This window comes from Podarcis pityusensis (assembly GCF_964106645.2).
Source record: "Podarcis pityusensis genome assembly, chromosome: 10".
NCBI classification, from domain to species: Eukaryota; Metazoa; Chordata; class Lepidosauria; order Squamata; family Lacertidae; genus Podarcis; species Podarcis pityusensis.
In genome coordinates, this window is record NC_138035.1 from 16274082 (window position 1) to 16288324 (window position 14243).

The following is a 14243-nucleotide window of genomic DNA, read 5'->3' on the forward strand; positions in this document are numbered from 1 at the left end:
ATTTCCCTTACCCTGGTGCTCCCACTTCCTTATAGCAACCTAAGAATGTGTGTGTGTGCGCGCGCGCATACATGCGTGCGCGCGCACACACACACAGCAGGATAATTAGAAAAGAAACCTATTACCCAGGCTTATAATTAGGGACTAACATATTAAATGACCTTTACCATTTACCTTAAGCCCTGGATTTCGAGAAAACCAGCAAAGTTATGAATGCCATATTAGTAATCTTTAATCTTTATTACTGCTGTGGACAGAATTTTAATGATTTTTTAAATAGGCAGCGGTCACTAGCATATCCCTATTAAAATAAAAAAAAAATCTCATAAAAAATTAAATGGATTAAGACTTCAAATGTACCATCATCAAAAGTATTATCTAATTATGGAGTTCAGTGAACAGGCCAAGTGAAATGGTTGGTAATATTAGTTACTTACCACATGGGAATGATCAGGATTTATGCACAAATAGATTCTGCTGCTGTTGCAACATAGTAATTAAGAATTTGTCAGGGAAATTTGACCCTCTAGGGTAGAAATTACTTTGTAAAATAAGAATGGCAGAGCAACCAGTCTCCTTGCTGCATATAATTTAACTTGATTATTTATACATCAAAGGGAGTCAGCACTGGCTGCGGTATAATATTTAAGTAGAGGGATATTAGAGGAAGAGGCATCTAGTGAAATCTCTCTCCCCCCCTCCCCACAACCCTCCAAATCTCCGTGAGAAAATAGAGGAAATTTTCATAAAGCATTTCATTTTGCATATAAATTGGTGCCTCGATTGTGCCTGTGAATTTACTGCTGTCAAATTTAATTTTTCTTTAATTCTTCAGGCCCCAGATGTGGAAGGCTCTGTGTGGAGGCTGCAATTTTCAATGCTTACAGGTAGCACCCCAATCGATAATGTCTCTTTATGAGAAATTACCGTTAATGTTATTGAGTATGCATTTGGCTTTATAGGATAATAAGGTAATATGAAATGCCAATTCATTCATTAGAAGGGAGCTAAGTGCTTAAATGAAATGGGTGACAGGTCTGGAGGGGGAACGAGGGAGGAAGGAGAGAGTGAGAGAGGCCATAACAAAAGAGGTAGTCATGGGAAGGAAGTAAGGAATGGATTTCAAATGACCTAAGAACCCCCCCACCCACCCCAATGATTTTAAGCCGTATATTTGCATTGGCTTTCGGTAAGCAATATGCATTTGGAGATTAAGTTGTTGGAGCGTTCACAGGTCAGGGAGCTGTTCAGGCTGAAAGTGGGATCTGATCTTTCAAAGGGGGCAGCAAAAGCCTATTGGAGCCAGGCCAGAAATGTGGGCAAGCAGATCTCGTATGGGCACTCTCTGGCCTTGCAATCAATTGGTGGAACTGGCAGGGCCAGCCGTTGGCATCTCCCAGTGCTTTTTTTTTTTCTTAAAAAAAATGTTTAGAGCAGGGGTATGCAACCTAAGGCCCGGGGGCCGGATCTGGCCCAATTGCCTTCTCAATCTAGCCTGCAGACAGTCTGGGAATCAGTGTGTTTTTACATGAGTAGAATGTGTGCTTTTATTTAAAATGCATCTCTGGGTTATTTGTGGGGCACTACAACGCAACAGTAACCACTTTCTGTAACTATCCAATCACTGAACGTCACTTTCAATTCCTTATTTGCATATGTGGACCTGAGTAAAAACTATCTACAGTATCCCTCTGCTGGCCCAGGGTGAGAACTTCAGTACATAACACTTTCCAACATTTATTTGTTAGTGTGTGATTTTCTTTTTTGTACATCTACCAAAGAATAAAATAAAATAAAATCAGGATTAAGGGGTTTCTCGGGACGGGGAGAATATGTGCTGTGTCCCATTGGTAAAGTAGTGGTAGCATTCACCCTTCCTCTGGCAGGAAATGCTTCGGGTGGTGGTGGACAAAAAATAGGAGGCTGAGAAAGGACAGATGAGGGGAGTCCTTGTTTTCATCTGAGGAATGTTAGAGGGTGTGGCTCTCACTGCTGGTTTACCTCTGCTCTCTGAGCATCCGAGCAGCAACAAGAGAGAGAGGAGGCAGAACAGCATCCTCCACTTGCCTTTTCAATTTTGCACCAAATACAGACACGCAGATAGAAACACACACACACCCCACTGGGCCTAATCTAGAGGTTTCCTGTGCCTGATACAAAGACTTGGTCCAGGAAGACCTATATGCACCATTTGATGGAAAGGTGCGGTCCAAACCAAGCAAACAAATATGCAAATGAGCAGTGCTGCAATGGAGATTTATTTGCTGAAGATGTACATTTCTATCCAGATTCAGGGTCCAGATGGCTGGGTACCAGCAGAGGCAAGAGGCAGTTTACCCCAATTTGCACTGAGAAATTCCCTTTGCTGGGTGCTATCCTTCATCCTCTGATTTCTGGAACAGGCCTTTTCCGTTGTGAAATTTGGTGCATTTTTGTGATTTTGGGCACATGAAACAGAAGTTCCTTAAATACAAATCTCCCCCATGCCCTGTGCATAATGCAAAATGTTAGATTTGAGGCAACATGGATTTAGTATCTTTCTGCCATAAAAAAATGGTAGGGCTGTTTGGCTAGTTCCGTCAACTTTTCCTTACTAACAAGAGTGCACTTGAACCTAGACTGAAGAGCCGTCTTCACTAATAAATGAAGGTATTTGTGTATGAAGAAAGTATTGTTATTTATAATTCATTATACTTCTCTTTAAAAATTTACAGTCGGGGAGCAGAATCGATATCTTTTGATGCACCAATCATACACCGTTGGCTCTACAGAGAGAAAGCAAGGATGATGACTATGATTGATGATGATGTTAATAAAGGTAATGAGTTGTTACCGGGAACTGATACAGTTGTGATGGCTAAACGCAAAAGGCAGTGTCTGGGCAAGAAGATTCCTCTTAACAATTCTGGGGAGATAGTCACGTAAACAGATCTGGCTTCCCCATCTCAAGACTAGCGACCTGTATACATGATGCATGGAAGAGTCAGCCAACGAGAGCAGGAATAGACCTGTGTGCACCTTGCGCTAAGGTGCTGGGGTTTGCATTCACTGCCTTGCTGCTATTGAACTGTAATGAACTGCAGGGTTGATCTCATTTCCTCAGGAGCCAAAGGCTGCAATCAGACAGCACTTTACTCCATTTCCCCAATGTTTTCATACCTGAAGATTTCCACTTTTTTGCGATCTTCCACATGACAATAAAAAGCCACTTCTGGAAATCTAGTGGAAGTTTAGCACCCATTTCTATCTCAATTCCTTGGGGGGGGGGGTGGAATCTACTTGGAAAATTCCAGGACGAAATTTGGGGTGCTAAGAGAATATTATTATTTTTTAGTCCCAAAATCATTACTTACGGTGGTGAGAAAAAAGTCATTCCCAGTAAGTCCCCACGAGTGGACATTAAGGAGAATTTGTACTGGGAATGACTTTTTTTCTCACCACCGTAAGTAATGATTTTGGGACTAAAAAATAACAATCTTCCTAGTTGCCGAATTCTCTCCCACCTCCCCTTTTACCCGCTCCTCCCCTCTAAATTCAGAGAAAGGAGAGTCTAGGGAAATATTTGAAAAAGCACTAAATAACAGCAGCAGCAAGACCAAAATAGTTAAAGTGGAGCAATAATATTTTGTGGAAAGATGTTCCGTTCAGTTCAACTCCCATTCATCAGAAACTACCCTTGCGGTGCAATCGTATGCATGTCTGCTCAAGGAGATTTACTCACAGGTAAGTGTGTGTATAGGATTGCAGTCTTAAAAGCCTAAAGGGCAGGCGGGGGAAGAGAGATAATGTCAAGATCCATCCTCAGCTGCTACAAATGGATGGAGCTCCAACGTCCTTAAGCTTCATTAGGCTCCCTTGCCAGCGTAAGAGATAGCCACTTAAGGCTGGTCAAGAATGTTGAAGAAGTGTAAGGACAGGAAACGTTTTCCCAATAAAAATGTAATTTCCCACAGGAGCATTTCATTTTCATCCGACTTTTTCCAAACTCTCGGCGCAGTCAACAAAATGTCTAATGGATGTTTTGTTAGTGTTTACCAATGTTTGGGAGCTGGGAAAATGCAGCACAGATCTTTTATATTTTTTGCCAAGTGCAAATACAGCTGAGGCTTTTAGGCGGTCCAAATTCTTTCAGGAAGGACAGGTAGGGCAGGGACAAAAGAATGAAGCCATTCCTTTTGCTTACCTGCATAATAAACCCAGAGCTGAGCTCGTGACTTGTCCAGGGTTGGCATTGAGAGTTGGCGTGGATGGACCTTTGCCTGAGGGCCCAGTGGATCTGCTGCTCCTGTTCACAATCGCAACTTCCTTGTTCACTCAGGGCTCAGCCACACTTCCCTTGCCCTCTGACAGCCAGGTCCCTGCCCTTGTACCACACCACCTATCTAGCTGCTTAGACCCACCCAAGGCCTTCCAGCTCACCCACTGACTTGGCTTGCTGCTCTGGAAGAAAGGCAGGAGGTCTCTCTCCCACTTTGCCCCCTCCCCATGCTCTACTATGATAGCAATTCTGATGCTAGGGGCACTGGGAAATTATGTTACCCAGAGCTCCTGGCACCTTGCTGATATTCAGCATGCAAGGGACCCGAAAGAAGGCAAGAGAACCCTCCCTTACTTTCTCTATTCTATTGAGGCTTAAGAAGGCAAGTGGGTTGGAGGAAGAAGAGTTTTGAAGGTGGGAGGGAGGCAGAGAGAGAAAATATTTAATTTCTTCTGTGGCTCAGACGACCTGAGCCACAAAAGTGCATGCGAGGCTATAATATGGTCATCTCATACGTGAAGCAGGCATTACAATTTTGCCTTTCCAAGTCAGGAAACATGAAATCCAGTGACATCAGCACACAGAAGAGAGTGTGAGTAACAGCTGGAAAAGCATATCCCTCCCCCCAACCCTATTATCTGTTTCAACCTCCATGCGATAGAAGTATCTGTGGGATTCTGGTTTGAAGAAAACACACTATAGAAGTGATTAGCCTCTTAGAAGGAGGAGGTTCTGCACAGAGGTTACATTATGTTTGCACACTGTAACATACCCATTATTTCAATCACTAGTTTGGAGGCCTTTCTGCATTACCATAATCTGAAATATAATAATAGAGTTTCTCCACCGTGTTTCTCCATCTCATTTCTCCCAAATAGAGTGACTTAAGCTAAAAGACTTTCAAAGCCGTCCCTACGGCTTGCGAGTTTGGGGGAGAATATCTATGCTGTCATCTTACTCAGGTTCGAACATATTGCTCCTGAAATGCGGGCCCTCTGCTTTTAATTCAGTTTGTCAGATTATGGAACTGAAGGAACCATTGATCCCTAAGGATAAAAATCAGCAGAAGGCTTCTTAAGAGAACAGCGCAGTGTAGTCAAAGAATGTCTGAGAAAGTCTTTTCTTTTGTAGTTTGGATGTTGAAGGTCAAAACAAAAATGTGCTACTTAGAAGTTTAGAACAGGAAGGAAAAGTGTGAGGCAGCAGGGAGATGGAAAGTGGAGGTTTAAATAAAACTCATGAAAAGAAAAAACTTTAATAAGGCATCGTAGTGGCTGTGCTTTGTTTTAACACACTAGCCATTTAAAACCTATCAGAAGGGATTAAATCTCTGCCGCTGAGGTTGCCTTTTGCTCTGTTGTGTGTTGGGTTATGCAATTAACATTTTAATAGATTGCCATAAGGCATTCATACTTTCTCCAAGGCAGAACCATCCCTGACGCTGCACAACGCCTATAGTTCTCTGGTTGCCCTACGATGGAGACAGTATTCCTCGATTGCAACACAGAGAAGTCACCTGACATGGAATTTCTGTAGAACTCGCTAGCATTGAGGCCAGTGTCACGTATGCAAAGGTGCAGCCTGACCACAAAACACTCAGCCTGACGATCTGACGTCATGCACATGATGTCACACAAACACAACACATGATGGGCCCCCTCAGTCTTGGGTGCCTCTGGCTCCTTTGAGAAAAAGGTGGGATATAAATGCAATAAATATTTATTTAGATGTGGGAAACAGCCTGCAAGAAGGGAACAAAGAGGGAAGAGTTAGTCTATGACAGATGCATTTGACTGAATTGTTACAAATACACATTTTTCCATGTCAGTTGTTGGAAAACATATAGCTAATCCTCCCTCCCTTCCTCACATTATAGGCAAATATTTGGGCCTTCAAGGGTGGGGTTTATTTTCATGGTCTTATTTCCTTTTGTGTACATAGTCTAGGGCTGTCTCTCAAAGGACTCAGAGAAGCTCTGTTGTGCTGTGGACATATAGGGTTTCTCCTTTAAAAGAAAGCTGAAATTGGTTTCAGAAAGAGTTCTCTTCCCGTGATACATACATATTTCTTTTGTGCCACTGTTGCCTCAGGTCAAAAAGGGTTTTCAAACAATACCCAGAAAGTTATGTTACTCAAAAGCAAAAGGAAAGTAAGATGTGTGTACATACCACAAACAGCACTGTTTCTTTTCAAATACAGTGGTACCTCAGGTTAAGAACTTAATTCGTTCTGGAGGTCCGTTCTTAAGCTGAAACTGTTCTTAACCTGAGGTACCACTTTATCTAATGGGGCCTCCCGCTGCCGCCACACTGCCACTGTGCGGTTTCTGTTCTCATCCTGAAGCAAAGTTCTTAACCTGAGGTACTATTTCTGGGTTAGGGGAGTCTGTAACCTGAAGCATCTGTAACCTGAAGCGTATGTAACCTGAGGTACCACTGTACCTCCAACTCCTTGGCAACATTTAGACATCTGCTCATGTGTAGGAAACCCAGAAGCAGCAGCCATAGGGCCATGTTTCTAGTTTGCTCCTGATACTGTGTCTCCATCGCACAAAGCTGAACCCAGAGAGGCAGCATGGTTAGAATGTTGGACTAGGACCTGGGAGACCAGGGTTCAAATCCCCGGTGGGCCATGAATCTCATGGGGTGTCCTTGCACCAGTTACTGTCCCCCAGCCTAACCTACCCCCCAGGTTGTTGTGAGGATAAATTGGGGAGGGGGAGAACCACATATGGGATGTCCCTTGCACATGCGCTTGCTAGGCATGCAGTTGCCTGTTTGAAGGGTTCCCTTTCTGTGCTCATCACATGGGAAAATGCGCTCCTCATGTGGTGTGGTGGCAATGTTGCATTGAGGACACCAGGGTTCGGATCAGTAGTGGAGACCAGCTCCTGCTGCAGTACACATGCCCTACATGTGAGAGGGGGACACAGGTGGCGCTGTGGTCTAAACCACTGAGCCTCTTGGACTTGATGATCAGAAGGTCGGCAGTTCGAATCCCCGTGACGGAGTGAGCTCCTGTTGCTCTGTCCCAGCTCTTGCCAAGCTAGCAGTTCGAAAGCACGCCAGTGCAAGTAGATAAATAGGTACCTCTGTGGTGGTAAGGTAAACAGCATTTCTGTTCGCTCGGATTTCCGTCACAGTGTCCCGTTGCGCCAGAAGTGGTTTAGTCATGCTGGGCACGCGGAAAGCTGTCTGTGGACAAACACCGGCTCCCTTGGCCAGTGCCCCAACCCAATAGTCGCCGTTGACTGGACTTAAGCATCCAGAGGTCCTTTACCTTTACCTTTTACCTTACATGTGAATAAAAGTACAAATGAACAGGGCTTCTGAAAAGGCTATTTCCTGTCTCCACTCAGAGGGCCAAGCTATGTTATGCTGGAGTTTTGCATTTGTGACTAAAACATTCAACCAGTGGAGTCAAGCCATTTGGTTGGGTTGTCCCAGCCACCAACCTCAGTCCACCCTCAACCACCCCCCACTTTAGTCTCAGTTTTGGCTCCACATCTGTCTCAATGCTCTTAAGTCTCAGTGCTTCCCTTGTAGAACCAGAAAGGAAGGGTGATGAGGACAAAACTGGAATTAATAGTCTTTACCTGCCATTGGCTCTGGCGCCACCTACTGTTGACCTCCCTGACTTCTGCCCTTCCAGTCCCAATGGGCACCACCCACCACTACTCCTGGTGTAAAAGCAGCCAGTGTGGTGTAGTGGTTAAGAGTGGTAGTCTCGTAATCTGGTGAACCAGGTTCGCTTCCCCGCTCCTCCACATTCAGCTGCTGGGTGACCTTGGGCCAGTCACACTTCTCTGAAGTCTCTCAGCCCCACTCACCTCACAGAGTGTTTGTTGTGGGGGAGGAAGGGAAAGGAGAATGTTAGCCGCTTTGAGACTCCTGAAGGGGAGTGAAAGGTGGGATATCAAATCCAAACTCTTCTTCCTCTTCTTGATTTGGATCAGGGCCATGGTTTGAGGAGATCCAATCCCTTTACCTTGCACCGATTCCTTGGCTTAAGTCACACACACCTTCCATGTCTAATAGTTTTGGGAAGTGGGATTTGGACCAGGTCTGCAGTGCAAACGGTTGTGCCCCTTTGTCCACTGTGCCATTGGCTCAGTCCAAACTAGTTTCTTGCACTCCCCGAGCTGCTCTTATAAGAAGAAGGTTTCATTAGGAATTCCAAGCACAAAAGTCCAAGCTAATACGCAGCTTAGCCATAATATTGCAGAAGGTGCCCTGGACAGGAAAAGCTATCTAGATCACATGGACTGAAAATTAATTTGGATCTGTCCAAAAATTGTTCTCTCTAAGGTGTCCTTGAGTCATATTAAGAGATTGCAACAGGAGCTTCCTGGTAGTTAAGGTGGTGAGTGCTCTTAAACAGGTATTTATTTGCCGTTAAACGTTATAACTTTGGTCATTCAGGAAAACCGAAAGGGTATTTGGATCTCTCCCTAAATGTCAGGTATTTAAGTGGCTTGACTTTTATTTTCTATTTGCTCTGGTCAGTGTAAATTTCTGTGGGTTTTGCTGGCATGGGGAAGGGGATTTGGGGATGTGTAGTTCTTGGTTATTAATATTTGACTTTGTTAGTGCTTGCTGTTTACTGTGTGGCTTCTGGAAAAAGAAGGAGAAATGGGGAATATCTGCTTGCTATTTTAAAAACTTCCCTAGGACCACGAGCTGTGGTGGCTGCAGCCTTGTGTTTCCATCTTGTGCAGCCTTGGAAAACCAAACTGGTTGGGTGTTTTCATTTTTAACAATAACTCTGAATTCTGTTTTTAAACATGTCATATGTGCAACATACGGAACATGTTGACACAGGGTGGAATTAATTCAACTAAGTTTTGTTCAAGCAAGATCCATTGGGTGGAATTCAATGTAGCATTAAGAGGATTGCTCTGTCAGTGCAAATATTTTTGCTTGCCCGGTGGGACAATCCCCTCTCTCCTCCCTTCTCACACTGTCCTGGGGGTTCTCCAACCCCCACCCAGTTGATTTTGCAGAGGTGCAGCAGTGCACCTGCACGGGGGATCCCCATTGCACTAGCGGGAGTACTTGTACTGGCTTCTGCTAGTGGAATGGGTTAGTTGTATCTAGAGAAGTCTTGTGCTTCGACCCTGCTTTGAGAACATGATGCTGGAGTAGACAGCCCCTAAGACTGTTTTTTTGTGATTGTAAAGCGTGACAGGCAATTGCAGCACAATCATATCTTTCAAAAGGCTAAAGGCACCCTAGTAGTCTGTGTGTCTCACCTCCAGCATGCAATGCTCTCTGCTCAGTACGTGTGTGTGTGTTTGGAAAGAGAATGTCAATACATCTGAATTTTTGAAAGAGGTATCCTTGACGCCCCTCCCTGCAGCCTGGAAATAATGCCATGAACTTCCATTGCAAATCTATGCGGTGAAATCCAAGAAACTTAATGACTATACTATTTCATTTGGCTGCTCCATGCAGTCTGAGCTCCAATCTGCATTTTAAGAATCCAATTCTGCAGGCCAGTGGGCTCTTGTGCTGGCGGAGGGAAGGTGCCCGTGCAACTCCACACGCCGAATCCGACCCTCCAAAATGAAAATGACTAATGTTAAGATAAAAGCAATGGGCTAGCCCTGTGGTCCTTAATCAAAGCACCTTGACTTCAACAGGAGCTGTGCCAGGGTATGGAGTGAATAATGACTCCAGGATTTGGTCTGATGAGAATATTAATATAGTGACTCAATATCCAGGCCTGGTGCTCACAGCCGATGGTGTGTGAAATTTACTTCTATAGGAAATTGCCTTAGTTTAGGAAGATGTACAAAAATGTACCAAGCCTTGGGACGGGAGGAAATGGCTGCTGCAAGCGTTGTGAAATGTTAATTGTTAGCCCACTAAGAGAGGAAATGCTGTCCTGCATCGTCAATAGCAATGCAAGGTCTTGTGGCACCTCGAAGACTAACAAAATGCATTGCCATGTAAGATCATTTGGGGAAGGGTCATCGCTCAGTAGTACAGTCCCCGCTTTGCAGGGGGAAATGTCCCAGGTTCAATGCCCAGGATTTCTAGGTAGGTCTGGGGAAGACTCCCTACCTGAAACCCTGGAGATCCATGCAGCCAATAGTAAGCTACAGAGGACCAATGGTCTAACTCAGTAGAAGGCATTTTCTCATTCCTGATAAAGTGGACTGTTGGCAATGGAAGCTTGTGTCACGACCCGTTCACTAGTATTCCAAAAGCCTGTTGACTCGCCTGTTTGGTTGTAGTACATAAACATGGCTGCTTTTCTAGAATACATACTTCTAACTGTGTGTGTTGTGTATCCACAGCAGTGACCAGAGGAGATATGACCACGGGAGGAGCACAAAGAGAAGAAACATCATGGTGCACCTGTAGCAGCAGTGGACATCTTCATCCAGTGGCGTAGCATGGGTTGCTGGAGCCTGGGGCAGGGCAACTGTTGCACCCCTCCTGGTGGACTGGGCAACTGGGGTGCAGGTGTGCACCAGAGGTGGCTTTGCCCACTTGGGTGCTTTCCCACCCTCCCTCCTCAGTGGGTGGTGGTGGCAGCCTTCCCCTCCCTCTCGCCCAGGATGGATGGTGATGGCAAGGCGTAGGGGTGTGGGATACACTGGCAGGCACCCACTCTGGGAGAGCTCGGGCATCTCTTGCATGCACCGCTGTTGCCCACCAGCCATGGCACCTCCACTGCTGGTAATGCCAGCACCAGGAGCACTGAGTGGAGCCACAGCCACTCCACCCACAGCAACCTATCAGCTTCCTCCTCCCTCTCCGTGGGAACAGACTCCTCCTCCCCGGCCTGGGCTGCTGCTCCCACCTGTGCCCAGCACTCCCTGCCACTGTGTGAGGTGGTGCTAGCAGTCCTCTTCAGCCTCTGCCACCAGAAGCATCCCTTGCAGTGGCCCAAGCTGACTGACTGAAGCAGCAAGAATCCAGGAGGTGGTGGAGTTGCCAAACCAAGAATTGTGTGGCCACCACCAGCAGTGGGCATGCCAGAAGACAATTGCCTCCCATGGTCCATTCACCCTCCTCATAGGCTCTGCATGTGCTCCCACCCCAGCTGCCCAGTCCACCAGGGGGGCTCAATACTTGTCCCGTCCTGGACACCAGCAACCCACACTGCATCACTGCTTGTTTGTTCCCTGTGCGGAATGGAAATCAATCCAGTGAGTACAATTGGAACTCCCTGTTTTTGTTGCTGCTTTCAACTTGCAAGTGGGCATGATTTATTACCCCCACCCCCTTTTCCATTGCAGTCCCTTTGCATTGAAATGAATGGGGTGGACAATGCAATTCATGCAATGTACGTAAGTTACAACCTAGCAGTTTGAAAGCACGTCAGAGTTCAAGTAGATAAATAGGTACCACTCTGGTGGGAAGGTAAAAGATGTTTCCGTGCGCTGCGCTGGTTTGCCAGAAGCGGCTTAGTCATGCTGGCCACATGACCTGGAAGCTGTCTGCGGACAAACGCCAGCTCCCTCGGCTAGTAAAGCGAGATGAGTGCCACAACCCCAGAGTTGTCTGCGACTGGACCTAATGGTCAGGCGTCCCTTTACCTTTACCTTTACTTAAGTTACATAATTTACGTAAGTTATGTAATTTTTCCATAGCGGATAGAAAGACTCCTAACATGGCTTTGAGGAGAAGATGAATGGCAGTGGAAAGGAACTAATACTTCATGTGATGAATACAGGGAGGAAAGGGAAACAATGTTTTCTTGTCCATTCAGGTCAGTTCATATTCGAATTCATGAAGTTCCATTTCCTCAAACATCCCTAAGTTTAGGGCAGAAATAAGATTTGAGGGAAGACCACCTGGTTTGCAGGTCAGTCTTTAGGTGCCATCCTACGTGAACTCCCTGAAAGATGTGGGGAAACACAAAGTTTATATTCTAGCAACCATGTGGAGACATACTGTATATCCACTGCAAGCATGGTGTTGATAGCCAAACTCTAATTGTGCAACCTTCCTACCTGATTTGTAGGTTTCTCTGGATCAGGACCATAGTGAATGGAGCTACCTCGGAGATTTAGGTCATTTATTATCTGGGTGATGAGGTTCTGTCTAGATTGGCCTATAATTAGGGATGAGGGATAAGTTTGCACTGAAAGGTGAACCTACCTGATTCACACTTTCTGAAACCACACACACACAAAAACAAAGTTATCATTTAAAGTGGCACTTCTCTGAATTTTGCAATGCAGTTCTCCAACCAAGTAATGTGTGCAAAAGTGCATATATTAGAATAGATGTGTACAAAAATGCATTATACCGAGGACAATTGCTTTGCAAAATTGTATATACTGGGTAAAATTACATACAAAAATTCACAATGGGAGAAACCCACACTAAGATGCTGATGAATTTACAGGAGGACTTTAAAAACAAGCAAACTGATGTTGAAATGTGAAGTACTAAACTTAAGGTGGGAATACTGAGAAACAAAAAATTAGATTCTCTTATCCCTGCTTATAACTGAACCTCCCCCTTCAGCATTTCACACTACTAGTGTGTAGTGACAGCAGTCAGCCACTGGGTGTCAGCAACAAATGTGACAGCGTTGCACGAGCTGAAGCAATTGGGGACGGTTCTTTCTCATTACTGTGATGCAACTTCGCTGCATTTATCCTTCCCAAAACTGCTGCTGGGGGGGGGGAGAGAGTGCTGAACAGAACGTTCGCGTTCTCAACCTTGACTTAAATGAAAGCCTAGGTAAAGCCTCCAGCTCAGGGAGGACAATGGAAGTTCCTTAAGCCTATTTTACAATATTATTTAAAGTTATGCGACATAAAGAAACTTTTCAAACCACTTCCTCGGGAGCAGCTCTGTGTATGGACGTGCATTTTCCAACAAAGGAAAGAATCAATCGCCCAGGATGGAGACATAAATAATCATAGGCAGGTTTGTTTTGTACACTTCTTTGTCAAAGTATGGAATAGTCCATCAACCTGGATGGCTTTAAAAGAGGATTAGACAAATTCATGGAGGAGGAAGACTACTAGTCATGCTGGCCATATTGTACCTCTACTGTCAAAGGCAGTATGCCTCTGAAAACCAGTGCTGGAAACCACAGCAGGGGAGAGTGCTGTTGGATTTAGGTCCTGCTTACTGGCTTCTTATAAGCATCTGGTTGCCCTCTGTGAGAACACATTGCTGGACTAGATGGACCATTGGCCTGGTCCAGTGGGTCTCATCCTATATTCCTCCAAGAGCCTTCTCTTTCTCTTGTCTCTTTTTGCCATCAAGCTACATTGTTCCGTAGAAACGTTCTGAGGTTCCATCACCCAATGGTAGGGCCGTAGCTTAGTTATCAGGCATCTGATTTGCATGCAGAAGGTTCCTGGTCCAATCCCTGGCATCTCCAGGAAACAGTTGCATTTTTGTGCAGACAGTATTGACATATGTAGCACACATGTATGGGAAATATATCTGTTTCCGAGCTGCTGCAAATCAGGGTAGATAAGGGAGTGGGTTTCCTCCCCTCTCCATTTATTAATTTATTTCCCTCCCACCCACTGAGTTTATTCCATCCTAAAATATGTATTCTGGTGCGTTTTTGCAGCTAGGAATTGGATCACAACAATTTGGAGAAGTACAAAACTGTGCTCCAATCTGCATATTAATCGGGGATTGGGGAGCAGAATAAATTCCTTAGGTATCCCCAAATTCCAAAATATACAGGCAATAATTTTGCCCACCATTCTCCCACTCATAGGGCCTCCTGGCATGATGGTGTCCCTGCTTTTTACAGTTTGTAGGCAGCCCAGAAGCTTATTTTGGCATTAAGTGTCATATACCCGTATTTTTCGCTCTACAAGACGCACCAGACCATAAGACGCACCTAGTTTTTGGAGGAGGAAAACAAGAAAAAATATATTCTGAATCTCAGAAGCCAGAACAACAAGAGGGATTGCTGCACAGTGAAAGCAGCAATCCCTCTTGCTGTTCTGGCTTCTGGGATAGCTGTGCAGCCTGCATCCACCCCATAAGAT

General features: G+C 45.1%; 1 long non-coding RNA gene across 1 annotated transcript; it reads left to right on the top strand.

Annotated features, from left to right (window-relative positions):
- Nucleotides 1-833: 833 nt before the first annotated feature.
- LOC308486934 lies at nt 834-2839 on the top strand. The gene is made up of 2 exons (XR_013991393.1): nt 834-887; nt 2715-2839. It is a non-coding gene; the product is annotated as an uncharacterized lncRNA (long non-coding RNA).
- The last annotated feature ends 11404 nt before the right edge of the window (nt 2840-14243 follow it).